Raw genomic sequence first — 18496 nt, 5'->3', positions numbered from 1 at the left:
CTACCTGAGGGCTGGTCCTTTCACTCAAGGGGAGGTACTACCTCTCATCACCTAGTCACCTGTCACTTTGACCTCTAGCTTCATACCTGTTGCTTGTCTTCTGTAATCTAAGAAGCCTGCTTCTACTCCAATCTATGTGCCTTCAATTGATATTCCTACAATATGCTGATGCATCTCTTGTTAATCATCCTAAGAAGCAGTTGGGCTCAATGTTTCATGATCAGTTTATGGTTGCTATTGATCACCTTTCCGAAATATGCTGTTAATGCTAGTTCAATGATGTTTAAGAGAATATACATACACAAAAATGACACAATAATCTCAAATGTTAAACAAGACAAAGATGAATGTTAAACCATTACATTAATACAGAGAAATAAAGACAGTAGTGTACTAGTTTGATTCTGAAACTTATACTAAATTAATGCACCTAACAGATACAAGAACCTATAGATAGCAAAACAACTGAATGAGAATTAAACTACAAGGATACAAGGAGAATGCTAACTATCCAAACAATTTGCAACAGCTAAAACACAAAAAAAATTCTGCAAAGCTAACTCCTACATACAAAGAATCTACATGCTAAAGAAAAGTAACATAAAAGGAAAATCACTTGGCATTATCCTTTTAGTATTATAATGCTAGTATGTTACATACTCTTTGAAGTTACATCAACAACAAAACTTGAAACAGCTGATGCTTTGCTGTCAGTTAACACTGACAGCAAAGCATCAGCTGTTTCAAGTTTTGTTGTTGATGTAACTTCAAAGAAAATGTAACATACTATAACTGATTCACTTAAGGTAGATTTTCAGATGAGCCTTATTCTTACGAGACGTTTGTTTGGTGGCCGCTGATTGGCTGTACCGGGAGGTAGGCAGCTCCCAGCCAATCAGCGGCCGCCAAACTAACGTCTCGTAGGCATAGGGATCACCAAAGAATCTACCTTAAGTGGGAACCAGTTATACCATTATACATTTTGTTTAAAAGGATAATGGCCAAGTGATTTTCCTTTTATGCAACAAAATAGAACAAGAGAATGATAAAGAATTTGCAATTATCAGAGCAGAAAATGACATTGGAGAATGAAGTGAAAAGCATGTACAAACAACAGCCCATAAAACTTGCTGGCACTACTGCCAGACCAACCTGGTGAATGACATGTCAAAGTAACATGCATGAAGGGGGAGTTAACAGCTGACAGTCAGAAACTGGTGGATTTATACGCAAAAGAACGGTACCTGTTTACTCCTATTTTATTTTATTTGGAGAACTTTTACCTGTGAAATTTTTTTGGAAAATGCTACATGCATTTAAAAAAAATGGGTTTGTTGAGAAATAAGTATGCGTGGTCTGCTATGGATGAATAAATGACAAATGCCTTTTCAATACCTGTTTTTTTCAATTCCATAAGTCATTGAGCCTATAGAGCTGATGCTTAACATACTGTAAAATGGTTAAATATGCAAAAACAATGTAGGTCACTTACCATTCAAAACATTGTCCAAGATGCCTCTACTTGAATGATACACATGATTCAACTTTTCATCTTCTCTGGGGGATGGTGTTTTACTAGGAGAGAATCCATTAGTGTAGGGTAGTGCCTTTGTTATTCTGGTTGAATCATCGAGTTCCATTCTAGCAATAATATCACCAGCATTAAGCACAGCTCCTGGACGTTTCAGATGGTATACACAGCCTGATTCCGCAACCGTTAATGTCATCACCATCTTCATACTCGGTATAATGATTATTACAATTACATAAATCTACTAATTCTGTTAATGTCATCACCATCTTCATACTCTGTGATAATGATGATTACAACATTACATATTAAATCTACTAATTCTATGTTAAGTCTCACCATCTTTATACTCTGTGATAATGATGCTTACAACATTAGTTATGAAATCTACTAACTTCTGTACTCAAACTGTATCATGTACTCAACAACAAATGTACTAGTAACACAACTGCCATCCCCATTTTATCTATCATTATCTTATATACAGATGAGACATCAGAAATAATAGAAAACTCTTCCCCCACTAGTTTACATATATAAATTTATTCGTTTCACTGTCAGTCCATCATCCATTTATAGCCCACATTCAAGGTCTTTCAAATATCGTCAATACTACAGTTTTCTGTCTAACAGACAGATGAAGAGCGGTAGTTGCTCTGCACAGGCACCACCTAGATCCATACAGGCGGTCCCCGGGTTACGACGGTTTCCGGATTACGACGTTCCGAGGTTACGACGCTTTTTCTTAAATATTCAATGGAAAAATCCGTCCTGGGGTTAACGACCTTTTGTTTCGAGGTTACGACGCTGACGCTTCGACGCTCCGAGTTAACGACGCTTTTAAAAAACGCATACTATGATAAAAAATCCTTTATGTTTAGCACAGTATATTAATAAAAAATAAGTTTCTGGTTAGATTACAACAAAAAAAAAAATTTTGAGATTATGATGATTTTCGACACTTTTTGTTGTATTTTTCTATGTTTTTAGTGACGCCTCATATGCGGAACTAGTTTCCGAGCGAATGAATACATACTAGTTTACATATAACAGTCCAAAAGCGCAAATATGAAAAAATCATTGCTTGTTTCCAGTAATAATAACAAAACGAAGTTTCTGCTTAGATTACAACGCAAATTCCAAGTATCCAAAGAGAGACATTATCCAGTAATTTGATCAGAGAGAGAGAGAGAGAGAGAGAGGAGAGAGAGAGAGAGAGAGAGAGAGAGAGAGAGAGAGAGAGAAGAGGCGTCTTCCGACGCTCCGAGTTAAGGACAGAGAAGTGTTCGTTTCGTTAAACGGTTTGAGATTATGATGATTTTCGACACTTTTTATGTTGTATTTTTCTATGTTTTTTTAGTGACGCCTCATAGCGGAACTAGTTTCCGAGCGAATGAATACATACTAGTTTCATATAACAGTCCACGCGCAAATAATGAAAAAATCATTGCTTGTTTCCAGTAATAATAACAAAACGAAGTTTCTGCTTAGATTACAACGCAAATTCCAAGTATCCAAAGAGAGACATTATCCAGTAATTTGATCAGAGAGAGAGAGAGAGAGAGGATGCGTCTTCAAACCGACGCTCCGAGTTAGGACAGAGAGTGTCGTTTCGTTAAACGGTTTGAGATTAATGAATGATTGGAAACAAGGGGGGGGGGACAAATTTTTTTGTTGTATTTTTCTTTTTTATCGTTTGGTAAATTTTCTTTTTATTTTTTTTAGTGACGCCTCATATGCGGAACTAGTTCCGAGCGAATGAATACATACTAGTTTTACATATAACAGTCCAAAAGCGCAACTAATGAAAAAATCATTGCTTGTTTCCAGTAATAATAACAAAACGAAGTTTTCTGCTTAGATTACAAACGCAAGTTCCGCAAGTATTCCAAAGAGAGGACATTATCCCAGTAATTTGATCAAGAGAGAGAGAAGAGGAGAGAGAGAGAGGAGAGAGAGAGAGAGAGAGAGAGAGAGAGAGAGAGAGAGATAGAGAGAGAGAGAGAGAGACGAGAGAGAGAGAGAGAGAGAGAGAGAGAGAGAGAGAGAGCGTCTTCCGACGCTCATGCCAGTAAATGTTTTGTTGATACTAATAATATGCCTATTTAAAGATACGTTTACTTTAATTAGTCTATATGATACGTAAATAGTAATCAACTGTTCTTGTAGCCCTCAATATTTGGCAAAATCGAAGTATCCAAAGAGAGACATTATCCAGTACGTAATTTGATCAGAGAGAGAGAGAGAGAGAGAGAGAGAGAGAGAGAGCGAGAGAGAGAGAGAGACGAGAGAGAGAGAGAGAAGAGAGAGAGAGAGAGAGAGACGCTTTGGCAACAATGGTCTCGGGGGTTTTTTATAGCTTCCTTCTGCTTGATGATCGTGGATATTGTAGAAGGATTTCGACCATACTCGTTTGCCAAATCGACGATACGAACGCCACGTTCATGCTTTGCTATAATTTCATGTTTTGCTTCCATCGAAATCATTTTTCTTGGGTTTTTTCTTATCACCTGCTTTGTCTTTAGCTTTGAGACCCATGGTTAATAATAAAATAGACAAAATAACACGAAAAATAGGCGCAAATACAACGAACTAAACAACGACGTGTTAACATGCAGCACCAACAAACAAACAGACTGAACGCCATTTATCGGTCGCCTATACAAACTAACACTCATCGCAAAATCGTATCTCAAATATTTCGTTGTATATCAAAGCTTGTATTTTCGCAAATTTTCTGTTATATCTCAAAACATTCGTATATTAGGGCAATCGTATGTCAAGTTTCCAATGTAATTTGATCAGAGAGAGAGAGAGAGAGAGAGACGCTTTGGCAACAATGGTCTCGGGGATTGACGTAACGTTTATTTTCTGAACAGATAGGACAGAGAAGTGTTCGTTTCATTAAACGGCCTCTGACTCATGGCAGGAAATGTTTTGTTGATACTAATATATAAGCCTATTTAAAGATACATTTACTTTAATTAGTCTATATGATACGTAAATAGTAATCAGCTGTTCTTGTAGCCCTCAAGATTTTGCAAAAATCACTCCAGGTTGTACATAAAACTTCAAGAATGTAGTGTCACCAGAGGATTACAATAGTTTTTACCTTCAAGAACCAGCATTCTTTTATGAAAATAACTCCAGGTTTTACATAAAAAACTACAGGAAACAACATGTAGTGTAACCAAAGGATTACAAGTAAGGTTTTATAACTTTTTATTAGTTTAAGACATATTTCCAAGCGTCGTTCCGGCTTACGATGATTTTCGGCTTACGCCGCATCTCAAGAACGGAACCCCCGTCGTAACCCGGGGACTGCCTTTTGTAGATATTTTTGTACATGAAAACTTACCCAGCAGATATATACTTAGCTATAGACTCGGTCGTCCCAACAGAATTTCAAAACTCGCGGCACACGCGACAGGTAGGTCAGGTGATCCACCATTCCCGCCGCTGGGTGGTGGGATCCGGAAAAACCATTCCCGTTTTTCTAAGACTGATTTTCTCTGTCGCTGGAGCAAACAACATCATCTGTTGTTCGCTCCTCCATTTTTGGATTTTCTACTCGTTTGCCAAGAATTTGGATTGGTTTTTTTGGTGACGAATTCTGTTTTTTCTCTGGCTTGGCATACGCTTATTGTGGACTGTTTTTCGATTTTGATTTTGACTGCTCTTTCACGATGTCTGACGCTAAGACTTCACCTATGTTTAGGGTTTGTAATAGGGAGGATTGTAAGGTTAGGCTGCCGAAGTCGGCGGTAGATCCTCATAGTATTTGCTCTAAATGTAGAGATAATGAATGTTCTTTTAATAACACCTGTATTGAGTGTGAGAATTTAACAGAGCTTGAGTGGAAGGAGTTATCTTCTAATGTTAGGAAACTTGAGAGGGATAGAATAAGGAAAGCTTCGGTTAGATCTTCTAGTAGATCTGGTTCTCTAGAACAAGATTTTCATAACTCTCCTGTTACTAACGATTTTCCCTTAGCCTCAGCTGCTTCTCCCGGTATGGAATCCAAGGATTCTTTCTCTGAAAGGGAAAATGTTAAAGCTTCTATCAAGAAACTGCAAGCTCAGTTACGAGCGTTAAATGAAGGTAAGAGTGGTGATAGTGATTTGTGCAGTGTCCCCAGTGCAGTGGAGGGGGCGTCTGACCGGTTCCTCATTGCTCCTAGGCCTAGACCTCTTTCAAACTCCCAGGACCAAGGGAGGAGGAATGTCAAAAGCCGCAGGGAGGATGCAGAACATCCCCAACGGTCAGGCGTCTCTTCGGCAGATCCTGATGTAGCGTCCCAGGCTGCCTTGGATAGCCGCAGAAAAGGCATCCTAAGGGAGTGCTTTTCGGCCTCGGATTCTTCCTCACCTAAACGAGGATGGAGTTCTGCCTCTCAATCTCGCCCTTTGAAGAGAGCCTGGAAGGCTCCTAAAGGAGACGCGGCTGATTCTAGCCCAGAGCGTTTTCCTGAGTATTGGCCCTCTAATCCTAAGAAGACAAGACAGGAGTCCTCTCTCAGGATAAACGAAGAAGTTCCTGATCAACCGACAGGAGCAGTTATCCTCTCTGGTAGGCTCCTTCTCTAAGGATTCGACAAGGAGGAAAGATATTCGCTTCCTGTGAAGAGTCCTCTAAGCGCCCCTCTTCGGCTAGGAGAGAGCCCTCACACTCCCAGGAAGGCGTTTTTTATCTCCTTCGTCTAGAGATTCGTTGGACAGGAGTTTTCTCCTGACAGGGCGATTCCTTTCGCCTTGTAGGCGCTCTTCCCCAAGAGAGAAGCCCGCCCTCCTTTAGACAACGGTTTCGAAACCTAACAGAAGCTCCTCTACTCATCGTCAGGAAGTGCGTAGCCTCTCTCCTTCTAGACGCCTAGAATCGAAGAGCCTTTCAAGCGCCAGGATTTAGGGCGCCAGGAGTCACCGAGCCAAGTTAGTTAGGGCGCCAGGAGTCTTTTAGGCGTCAGGAGTCAGGGCGCCGGGATCCTCTCAAGCGCCCTGAATCAGGGCGCCAAGAGCCTATCAAACGCCAGGAGTCTTTGGGGGATTCTCAGGAGGGATAGGCCACATTCAAAAGACCCTAGTAGGGGCAAGAACAAGAATGTTTTTGACTGTCAGGAGCCTCATTCTTCGTATAGGAATTTTTCTCCTCCTTCTACGACAAATAGGAATTTGTCGAAGACTCAGCGCACTCCTTCTCGAGAAAGGAGTACTTCTCCCGGGAAGAGCCCTATCACTTCCAAACGTTCTCCTTCAGTTGGGCCTTTGGAAGAAGTGTCTGACGAGGAGAAGCCCTTAGATGTAGCAGTCTCAGACTACAAGAGGCTCTCACTGCTTCTTCTTAAGGAGTTTGGAGACTCCCTTCACCCTGCGGATCCTCCTTCACCAGGATCTCTTATGTCCAGTACCAGAACTCATAAGTCTTCGTCGTTTGTTAAGATGCGCCCTGCACTATGCATGAAGAAGGCTTTAAAGACTTTTTCGGAATGGCTAACTTCGAGAAGGGAAGCTGGTAAAACAGTTTTTTCCTGTCCTCCTTCCAAGTTAACAGGAAAACCTGGGAGGTGGTACGAGACCAAAGAGCCTATGGGATTAGGCCTCCCATCATCCGCAGACGCCGATTTTGCTTCTTTGGTAGACGCATCCAGGAGGAAGTCTTTGCTTTCTGCGAAGGCAACTTGGGGCATGTGTGAATTGGATCATCTTCTTAAGGGCCTCTTCAAGACTTTAGAAGTCTTCAATTTTATGGACTGGGCTTTGGGAGCATTAGCTAAGAGAGCCCAAGACACCGATTTCGTCTCGATGGAAGAGCTTTCAAGTGTTCTAGCTTGCTTGGACAGAGCAGTTATGGATGGCTCAGTAGAAGTTGCCTCTCTGTTTGGAACAGGAGTGTTAAAGAAGAGATCGGTCTTTAGCTCTTTTCTAGCAAGAGCCGTATCGCCTTCTACAAAGATTCCTCTCTTCTTTTTCGCTCCTCTCTCTTCACATCTGTTCCCGCAGGAGACTGTTAAGGAGGTAGCAAAATCCTTAACAGAGAAAGCAACCCAGGATCTTCTCACACACTCTGCTAAGAAGTTTAGACCCGCTGTTCCTATTGAAAAAGAGAGAAACCCTCTTTTGTGCAGCCCTTTCGAGGTACCTCCTCTTCTAGAACCCCTCTTAGAGGTCGCAGACTAGAACGAAGGAGTAGGCCATCTAGAAGGTCCTTCGGGAAATCTAGATGAACAGAGAGTCCTCCAGACAACAGTAGGCGCCAGACTACTTCATTTTGCAAAAGTCTGGGCGCAAAAGGGAGCGGATTCATGGTCCCTCTCTATCCTGAAAAAAGGATACTTGATCCCCTTCAGGGAAAATCCTCCCTTGACGACAACTCCAAGGGAGTTATGTGCAAGATACTCAGATCCTGTCCGAAAGCTGGCTATTCTTCAGGCAGTGGAACAGATGATATCGAAAGAAGCAGTAGAACTGGTATAAGATCTCCAGTCTCCAGGATTTTACAATCGGTTGTTCCTGGTACCAAAAGCATTGGGAGGATGGAGACCGGTGCTAGACGTCAGTGCTCTGAATTTCTTTGTGATGAAAAAGAAATTTTTGATGGAGACGTCTTCCTCTGTTCTGTCTGCTCTTCGTCCAGGGGACTGGATGGTGTCCCTGGACCTTCAAGATGCGTATTTCCATGTGCCAATTCATCCGGCATCGCGGAAATATCTAAGATTTATGTTTCAAGGGAGAGTATTTCAGTTCCGAGCGATGTGTTTCGGACTTTCGACTGCCCCTCAAGTCTTCACGGACATCATGAAGAACGTAGCTTATTGGCTACATCTGGAAGGCATCAGGATCTCATTATATCTAGACGATTGGCTAATAAGAGCCCAGTCGGAGAACCAATGTCTGGAGGACCTTTACTTTACTCTGAACTTGACAAAGTCCCTGGGACTTTTAGTCAATCTCGAGAAATCCATGCTGATTCCCCAGCAAAGCATTGTCTATCTGGGGATTCAGATGGATTCTCGGGATTTTTTAGCGTTTCCGTCGCAGGAAAGAAGAGAACGCTGCTTGGAAAAGGTGGCAGTCTTCTTAAGGAAAGATCATTGTTCCGCGAGGGAATGGATGAGCTTACTGGGGACCCTCTCCTCGATGGAACAGTTCGTTTCCTTAGGAAGACTACACCTAAGACCCCTTCAATTTTATCTGAAGGAGAGATGGGATTGGAAGTCTCAAGAACTGGGAGAAACCTTTCCAATCTCAAAGGGAATCAAGGAGAATCTCCTCTGGTGGTTAGATCCACAAAAACTAAGCAAGGGGATCTCCCTTCACTTAAAGAACCCTCGCCTAGCATTATTTGCAGACGCCTCAGATTCAGGGTGGGGAGCAACCTTAGGTTCGGAAGAAGTGTCAGGCACTTGGGAAGGAGAACAAGTGTCCTGGCACATAAACAAGAAAGAACTAACAGCCATTCATCTAGCTCTAGTTCATTTCGAGGAACAGGTCTCAGGTCTGGTGATTCAAATCCACTCGACAATACAACAGCCCTGGCATATATAAAGAAACAAGGGGGACGCATTCCTTTTCCCTGTACGAGTCAGCAAAGGATCTGCTGATTTGGGCTCAGGAAAGGGAAATCTCTCTTCTCACAAGGTTTGTGCAAGGAGAGAGAAATGTCCGGGCGGATCTGTTGAGCAGGAAAGACCAAGTCCTACCCACGGAATGGACACTCAATCCTCAGGTTTGCCAACAACTTTGGCATCTGTGGGGAAGACCCAATATAGACCTGTTCGCGACCAACAAGAACTACAGACTGGAAAATTATTGCTCCCCGATCTCAGATCCGCAAGCGATAGCCGTAGACAGCTTTCTGCTAGATTGGGCAGGTTTAGACGCATACGCCTTTCCTCCTTTCAAGATAGTAGGGGAAGTATTGAGGAAGTTCGCTTGCTCAGAGGGAACAAAAATGACCCTAATAGCTCCCTTCTGGCCAGCTCTCGACTGGTTCACAGAGGTATTGGAGTGGATAGTAGATTTTCCAAGATCGCTTCCACTAAGGAACGATCTTCTCAAACAGCCCCACTTCGACAGATTTCACAAGAACCTCCCCGCTCTAAGTCTGACCGCCTTCAGACTGTCGAAGGACTCGTCAGAGCAAGGGGTTTTTCACGCGAAGTTGCGAAGGCTATTGCAAGAGCCAGAAGAGTTTCCACCTCTAAGGTGTATCAGTCGAAGTGGGAGTTGTTTAGAAGATGGTGTAAGAGTAAGAAAATATCCTCTTCCAGTACCTCTGTAAACTGAAATTGCGATTTCTCCTCTATTTGAGAAAGAATTGTAACCTGGCAGTATCTACAGTAAAAAGGTTACAGGAGTATGCTGGCCTCAGTCTTTCGACATAGAGGTCTAGATCTTACGAACAATAAAGATCTCCATGACCTAATAAGGTCTTTCGAAACCACGAAAGACCAGAAAATCAAGAAACCTAGCTGGAACTTGGATGTGGTCCTTAAGTTCCTAATGTCAGAAAAAAAGTTCGTACCTTCTCACACAGCTTCATTTAGAGACTTAACTAGAAAGTCCTTATTTCTATTCGCATTAGCACAGCTAAGAGAATTAGCAAGTTGCAAGCCTTGGAAGGTAAAGTTGGTTTTAGGACGGATTCAGCGGTTTGCACCTTTAAACCACTTTTTCTAGCGAAAAACGAAAATCCCTCAAAACCATGGCCTAGAAGCTTTGAGGTAAAAGGACTTTCTTCACTAACAGGAAAAGAACTAGAGAGACTTTGTGGTCCAGTCAGGGCACTCAAGTTCTACCTGAGGAAAAAAGTGTTATTAGGAGGTACAGAAGAAAGTCTTTGGTGCTCTGTAAAAGATCCTAAAAGATCTATTTCAAAGAATGCCCTAACGTTCTTCATAAAGGATTTAATAAAGGAAGCTCACCTTACTTGCGATGAAGAGCACCTCAAGATTCTCAGAGTAAGAGCACATGAAGTGAGAGCCATAGCTACGTCAATGGCCTTTCACAAAACCTGGTCTCTTCAGGCTCTGATAGAGTCAACGTTTTGGAGATGTAACTCTGTGTTCGCCTCCAATTATCTAAGAGACGTAAAAATTTCTTACGAAAAGTGCTTTGCTCTGGGAGCGTATGTTTCTGCGGATTCAGTGCTGGGAGAAGGAGCTGAGGCTAATCCTTCTTAACTTAGTTTAGTGTTAAAATTTTTCTTTATTGGTGGTTGTTTTTATTGGTTGATTGTCAGAGGGAATAGGGGACCCTCTTGCAATTCATAGGTTATAACAGTACTAACATGGTCAGGTGATCGGGATTGGCTTCAGTGCTCCTTGTGTTTGGTTATAGAAACCTTAACTCTGTCATGTAAGAGGGCTAGTCCCATTGATATGACAAAGGTAAAGGCCTCTACCATGTAAGTGGGTCAGCCCCCACCCATTGGTACGATCCAGAGTAGGCTCTGTCGCGTAAGCGGGCTAGCCCCCATTGACACGATCCAAAGTGTTATTCAGCCATAGGTCCATACCTCGCTGGGACTCTTGAGGCAGACAGACTCATAGACAGTAGTCATGAAGTCTTCAGCCCAATCAGGTAGGAACCATGGATTATTATATCCAAGAACATATGTTGTTTTTTCCCTGTTTTTTAATGTATTTAGTTTAAGTATTATCATTATGTTTAGCTGTCTCTTACCCTCCACCAAGGGTGCCAATCAGCTAAGTATATATCTGCTGGGTAAGTTTTCATGTACAAAAATGATATTGTTAAGATACAATAAAGTTTTGCACATACTTACCTGGCAGATATATACGATTAATGGCTCACCCATCCTCCCCTCAGGAGACAGGTGGAAGAGAAATTCTGTCTTAGAAAACGGGAATGGTTCCGGATCCCGCCACCCAGCAGTGGGAATGGTGGATCACCTGACCTACCTCTCGCGTGTGCCGCGAGTTTGAAATTCTGTCGGGGCCGACGAAGTCTATAGCTAAGTATATATCTGCCAGGTAAGTATGTACAAAACTTTATTGTATCTTAACAATATCATTTTCACCTCATTCACTTTTTGTGTCTGTAAGGCAACTTAGCATTATTCCTTTCCCAGACTTTTCACATTAGGAGTGCCCCAGCCATTCATTATATCATTCCATCCTTTTCTAGTCTTTTCTGCTATCCCCCTTTCATTTTCCTCTTAACAAAGAACTGCTTGCAAGCAGTTATTCCTTGTTCATTTTTGGATATATTAATTTTCATATGACCCAGAAGCAGCTTCTTCACAAACTTCACTTCCAGAAATTCCCCAGGTATTTGAAGATGTTACAATTTCAGGAGGGGGATTGTCCTTAAAGTCTTAAGAGCAAAAAATTTTCAATAGAAGGAGCCAGATTTATTGCCAAGCCTTACACAATTTCATTCCTCAACCTCCTACCATTTATTAAATAGACTCTGCCATCTGACAGAAAACTTCTTTTTTCTGAGGTATCAGAAGCTGTTAGTCTTGGCCTTCAAGGTCTACAGGTCTGCCCTTTCTCAGATCAATTATGAGCTTTGTGGACTACAGGTGGATACTTCACTAAAGATTGGCCAAAACACATTAATGTTAAGATGATATGCATATGCACATGGTAAAAGAAAAAAAATTCAAAGAAATTTTCTGTACCATCCACAGGAAGTTGAAAGTGAATATTTCCAGCCCTGCGTGGGGCCTCTTTTCCCAAACAGTTGTAATAAACATGCAAATTTTACCAAATTGTAAATGTATTTTCTTTCAATTTTCTTTATTTTATTTTGAAAAATTATAATTACAGCTAACACAATAACATAACAGATAAAAACTAAAACCAGTAACAAATTCTGAGTATATTTATGGTAAAATATTCACGAGACATCCTGGGATTGGGGGGAGCAGTATATTCCTCCATGAAATCTCAAGTTAAACTGATCTCTCTCTATCCTGTACTTAGTGGCTTGTAAGAATTACCATAAGTCATTAATGGCCAGATGAAGTGATTTGAAAATTTTTCCCATAAAATTTGTTCAAACTGTACGGCACAATAATATTGACCATCAGGGGATGTAACCCAGAAGTAACCCTAAATCTATATATAAACGTCGACTGACGTTGGTCGCTCACAGAGGGATAAAAGTTGCTTTGGGAGGATAGAACATATTCTCATTATTCAGGAAAGATGCAGTATATACAGGTGAACTGCACACTATGCTACAGAGGTATAATGTCTGTATAGGTGTATGAAGCATCCATAACACTAGGTTTCTAGAAATGGTTCACTCTCTAATTCAACAATACTACCTGCCAACTCATATTTTCTGAAACAATGCACTTTCATGGAAAAAGATCTAATTGTCCAAAAATCTCACCTCCAGCAATGACCATCTCAAAACTAAAACTTATGTTTGTACCTCAATTTCTGCATATGGTTGCCCAGCAAATAAATGACTTCCATCTTCTTGCAGGTAATTAAGAAGCTTGCCAGGTGCTGAACTCCTTAAAACAGTAGGATCATTTTTCCTTTTCAAAAACACATGTCTGGTGGCCAATTGTCACACGATACCTGTTTAGGATGATTCAGTTAGATAATGAACTTAACCAATAATTAAACTGGGGATAATGAATGAATGATTGGAAGTTTTCTGGCATCCTAACTGGGGATAAACTGCAAAACTAAACTATTTGGCTTACTAAACTTTAAAAATAAAAAAAACTGTTACTTTCAAATTTCCTCTGAACCAAGTCTCACAATGACAATAAAGAGCAAAGCAACTGTCGAGATAATAGTAATACTAGCCCTCAGTTAGGTATTTGTCACAAGAATTCATCAAGGTGCCACATATCCCTCCCATGGGTGCCACAGGGAATAATTGATTGACTAACAGACAAGCTGTAAATGCTTGAAACAAATAAAACCACCATATAAAAGATATTCAGTAATAAGAAAATATGACTGTTTCATGTATTTGCCTTATCTCTTTATAAAGTTATAGAGAAGAAAGTAGTATTACAGTAGTAGAATATATTATACTTACTTGTCTACTTCATCTTTCAAATATGTAACAGGGCTGATACCATCAAGTGAGAGAAGCAGTCCACCATCACTCATTCGGTTGAAATCAATGACTTTATGAGAGTTATTTAGCACCAAAAAGTACTGCGAGGGACCTGACTGTGTAACTCGTACATGGTTATTTCACACCTTCAGAAATTAAATCCACTTCTACATCATTGCTAAGAGATTTGAGAGGTAGTACTTGGCCTCTGAAAAGTAAGATTTAAAGATGTTACCATAGGGTACAGTATTTTCTTTCCAACCTCAAGACTCAATTAAGAAACTTAGCAAATGATATTCATGAGTGGACTGGTCATCAACTATAGTGTCACCTTAACTTAATAGACTACTCAGGTACCCTGGGGCCAACTTATTGCCTATCCTAATCAATATTTTGTAATTCAATTTAAAATATTAATCTAATAATCCTTCAGGGATGTATATGCAAATTAATTGATTCTTTACAAGATATTTAAAACACTGTATAGAAAAACCATTCAACATGAAAGAATGTCTTCTTACACATAGGTAACTCCAAATTCTCCATAAAGATAGTAGGAAGGGAATTTAAGGGTCGAGCCAGTAAAAAATTTGTAACCAAATAATTCCTTCACCAGTGTGTTCTGATAGGTCCCATAGTATTGCATAAAAAAAAAAAAAAAAAAAGTCTGGGGCCCCCCACAAAAGCTTTTTTTTTTTTTTTTTTTTTTTTTTTTTAAAAGTTTTTTTTTTTTTTTTTTTTTTTTTGGGGGGGGGGGTAAAAACCCCCAAGCTTGCAATTTTTTCAGATTTTTGTATTATACTCCTAAACTCTCTCTCTCTCTCTCTCTCTCTCTCTAGTACACAATCGGACACACACACTATCTATTTCTTTGATTACCCTTGTACATAATATATGAATAAAATTTATTATATTATCAACCTTTGCATAATGCAACTAATGTTCCCGTCTCTCCTCCCTCCATCCTCCAACTGGCTGGGCGCCATTTTTACCAAACAGTTCAAAAATAATACACAGAACAAAATAAAATTCCCAAAATTTTACTTCATATAACATATTGTTTCATTACTTTACATTCTAATTTAAATTTTGAACATATTAATAATAGAAAAAAAACAGAAAAAAAATGTGAAAAGGGGGACTTCTTGGGTTGGGTGGAATGAATGATCCTGATTCCCTTCATTTCTTATGGGGATATTTGTTTCATATTTCAAATAAATCATACTTCGAACAGCCTTCTGGAACGGATTGAGTTCGAAGTACGAGGTACTACTGTACCCTGTACACGCACATCTATCGAGAAATTAGTAATTTCACATTACCATATTAAGTACAGTACTGTACTGCATTACGTAATGTCAATAAAAAGAATGAATGAGAGAGAGAGAGAGAGAGAGAGAGAGAGAGAGAGAGAGAGAGAGAGAGAGAGAGAATGTGCCTATTGGTTACAAATGTGAAGCAAAAAGAGGAATGCACCGAGTGCATGTGTATGTTCGTTCACCGTCCACCCTTACAGGAACGTGAGTGCATTCACTAATTTGTTTACTACTCATCCTCTAAGTACAAACAGGGCAGCATCTGGCGTGTGAGTGCATTCATTCAATCATTCACCATCCTGTGCCACAAGTGTACTTAGTGGGTTATCCACTAAGAACAAGAGGTTGTCTGCTTGGGTACACTTGGTCTGCCATCTGATACCACTACTGAACTAATTGGACTTTTCTGATAAGTACAAAATATTTTAAATAATTCTACCAGACTTATACAAGTCTGGTAAGTAACAAAATCCACTAAGTTGAGGTGCCACTAATACTAAATACAAAAGAGTAACAATTCACAATTTTTCCAATTCAGCAGAATCGATACCTTTTTCTTATTCAACAGATATAAGAAAGTCCACTTAATTTACATCACATTACACTGAAAATCAATAAGAATAATAGTTACTATACATACTTTTGTTGCAAGAGAGAGGCCTGAAAGTTGGTGAAAGCTTCCTGGATTGTGTTATCGGCAATGAGCACAGATGCACATATTACTCCCATCAGGTGTTCGGCTTTTTGCCTTTTACTTGTGCTGCAATGAGCTGATCAAGCCAACCAGTGTCTAAAAGGAAATAAACAAAACCACTGAGGTTAATCTTAAACCCATAACTATGATTCATTTTAGTACTAGTATTTAAGTTTAATGAATAATATGCTTTACTATGTACTATCAAAACTAGTTTTAAGAATTAATACTTTACAACAAACCTTTTTCTTGCAAACCTATTAATAATATTGAGCCTTCACTGAATGTCACTAAACACATACCTCATTGTCAAGTACAAGAGCAAACAGCAAATGTTCAGGATTACTTACATCTTACCCATCGGTTGGTAATTACTATCCATCATACAGTTCACAGAGAAAACAAGGGGATGGGAAGTGGTCACATCATAAATGGCATATGAGTTTGTATGAAAACATGTTTTCCATTATAAAAACTCAATTTGTTTCAACATCCGCTCATCACATACGAAACCACTATTACTATTTAAATGGGAAGTCAAGCTGATATTAGTCCCAGACTTTTATTAGGGTCCAATAATCCAGTGAAGTACTTTGAGACTTATAAGTGAGGAACCAAGGCTCAAATATATTCTCATGGGGTACTGTCAGTGTGCTTAGAGGCAAAGGACACACCAACAAAATACCAAAAGAGCACATCCACAACTAATGGCTCTGACTCTATCTAAAATACCAAAAGAGCACATCCACAACTAATGGCTCTGACTCTATCTCCAGAATTGGTGTTCAAGGGCAAATCTACCTCCTGTATCTCCTTCTATGGCAAATGGGCAAGGCATAAGACTGTTTCTTAAAGATGGATAATGACTGAATTACAGTGATGGTCAAAACTGCATTTTATGCAGCTGTTACAGCTCATTCCACCATAACTAAAAGTTATGGTGAACTATATCCCAATGTGCAAAATGTGAGGTGATTCTTTCAGCTGTGCTTATGACACTACAGACAAGTAAAACAATGAAATGGAAAATTGTTACCTACAGTAGGTTAGAGGCATTCCTTTATGAAAGATTATTGTCACTGCTTCTGTCAACAAGACATTAGGAAGTGTCTGATAACATTAAGACAGTGAATAACAGCTCTTTACAACGACGGGTTTGTGATGAAATAATTGAAAAATTATCTTGATGCATAACTACAACTCTTAATTTTGTAATTCATTGCAGAAAATAAAGTTATTACTGCAACAACATAAATTGATAGCTACTACACTATAAGAGCTTTCATAGACCAAATAATAAAGGTAAAATATAATAGGGACCACAACATTATATATCATATATTTCCATGTGTAAGACGACCTTTGGATAAGACAAGGTAAAAAATTATGGCAGATTTTCATGAATTTATCTCATATCTGTCGTTTAAGATGACTAATAAATTACAAAACCATCTGTGTACAGGTTAGCTTTTGGTTATTGTATATACTCACATATCATACAACTTCTGAAGACCTAATTTTGCAGTTAATTTTAAGGGGGTTGCACCATACGCAATATAAAATTAGCGTCTGTAATATTCACATAGTATCGTAATATAAAAAGTTAAACTGTACTAAAAGATTTCTATAAAACAGCATTAAAACAAAGCCATTGTAAATTCAAGCTCATCCATGATCAGCAGTTATCTCAGACCTGATATTCTGTGGTTCATAAAAGAAAAACAGTAATTCTAGACTATCATACATACATAAGCCAAGATACCCCTTATATTCAAAAATATAAACTAACTCAGTCCCTGCAAATAACAAAACTACATAATACAAACATTATCATTTCCCATCATTTTCCTTTGAAAATCAGTGATAATTTCTCATAATCTTACTATAAAGGGCGTTATAACTGTCGTCCGTCTGTTATTCAATCATGGCCAAATGGCTGGTCCAATGGGCATGAAAATTGGCAGGGTTATGGTGGGGACCCTTAAGATAGTTTATAATGGGGTTTCAAACAACAAAAAAGCACCAAAGGTGCCAGAGGGGGAGGGGCACCTTCCTCGAAACGGGGCTGGTTCAGCCTGTTACGAATTTATCATACCTAATTTCAGTATACGTAGTAAATAACATGACTTTCGATTTTTGGTATACATACTAAATATGACATACTATCGAATACTGTGGGGGTAAGACAGCAATGTCACCAAAGGGGGTTGGGGTTGGGCAGGGTGTGACAGAGAGAGAGAGTGATAGGGAGAGGACGTGAGAGAGGGAGAGTAGAGGGGGTGTTAGCAAGAAGAAAGAGGGTAAGAAACATAATAATAATACTATAGTGGGCGTTATGTCTGTCTGCATTCAATCATGGCTAAATGGCTTGACGGATTTAAACCAAACAAAAATTATTGGATAGGGCTTTGATCACCCTTCATTTCATGATAAGACCTCCTCCTTTCTGCCTGTCTGTTTAAATTGTTTCAACCTACGAAAGAACCAAAGGTCTAAACATGAAACTGTCAGGGCAAAATCATCCTTGAGATGGTCAAGGTCATAAGTCAAAGTCAACCAAAGAATGACAATTAAATTTCTAACCTTGTTTCCAAGTAGCATGAAAATGACAGGACTGATAGAAAACTGTAATGCTCAGGGTTGCTTCCCTTCCACAAAATAATGAAATGGGTGATAGGAAATATTATCACTAACATCATTCCTAGAGATGTTGTTCCCAAACAGCAAGCTGTGGCATCAAAGGGTGCCGTGTGATCAACTGAGGGTGCCACAATATTTGGGGAAAAATAAATATAAATAAAATAATATTAAAACATTTGTTGTATTACTGATTTTCTTTCTCATCCCTGATGTCGGTGGTGTCAATACCTCGGTCCTTCAATCCTTTGGCTTTGTGCATTTTAAA

General features: G+C 39.6%; 1 protein-coding gene and 1 pseudogene across 1 annotated transcript in view; both read right to left on the bottom strand.

Moving 5' to 3' along the window:
* Positions 1-18496, bottom strand: part of LOC135207998 (acetyl-CoA carboxylase-like) — a 460030-nt gene that overhangs the window by 366499 nt on the left and 75035 nt on the right. The window lies entirely within an intron of this gene.
* Positions 12590-15745, bottom strand: LOC135207735 (acetyl-CoA carboxylase 1-like; annotated as a pseudogene).

The sequence above is a fragment of the Macrobrachium nipponense genome, chromosome 34, assembly GCF_015104395.2.
Source record: "Macrobrachium nipponense isolate FS-2020 chromosome 34, ASM1510439v2, whole genome shotgun sequence".
NCBI lineage: Eukaryota > Metazoa > Arthropoda > Malacostraca > Decapoda > Palaemonidae > Macrobrachium > Macrobrachium nipponense.
The sequence above is the reverse complement of the archived record's forward strand: the minus strand, read 5'-3'. Positions and strand labels throughout refer to the sequence as shown.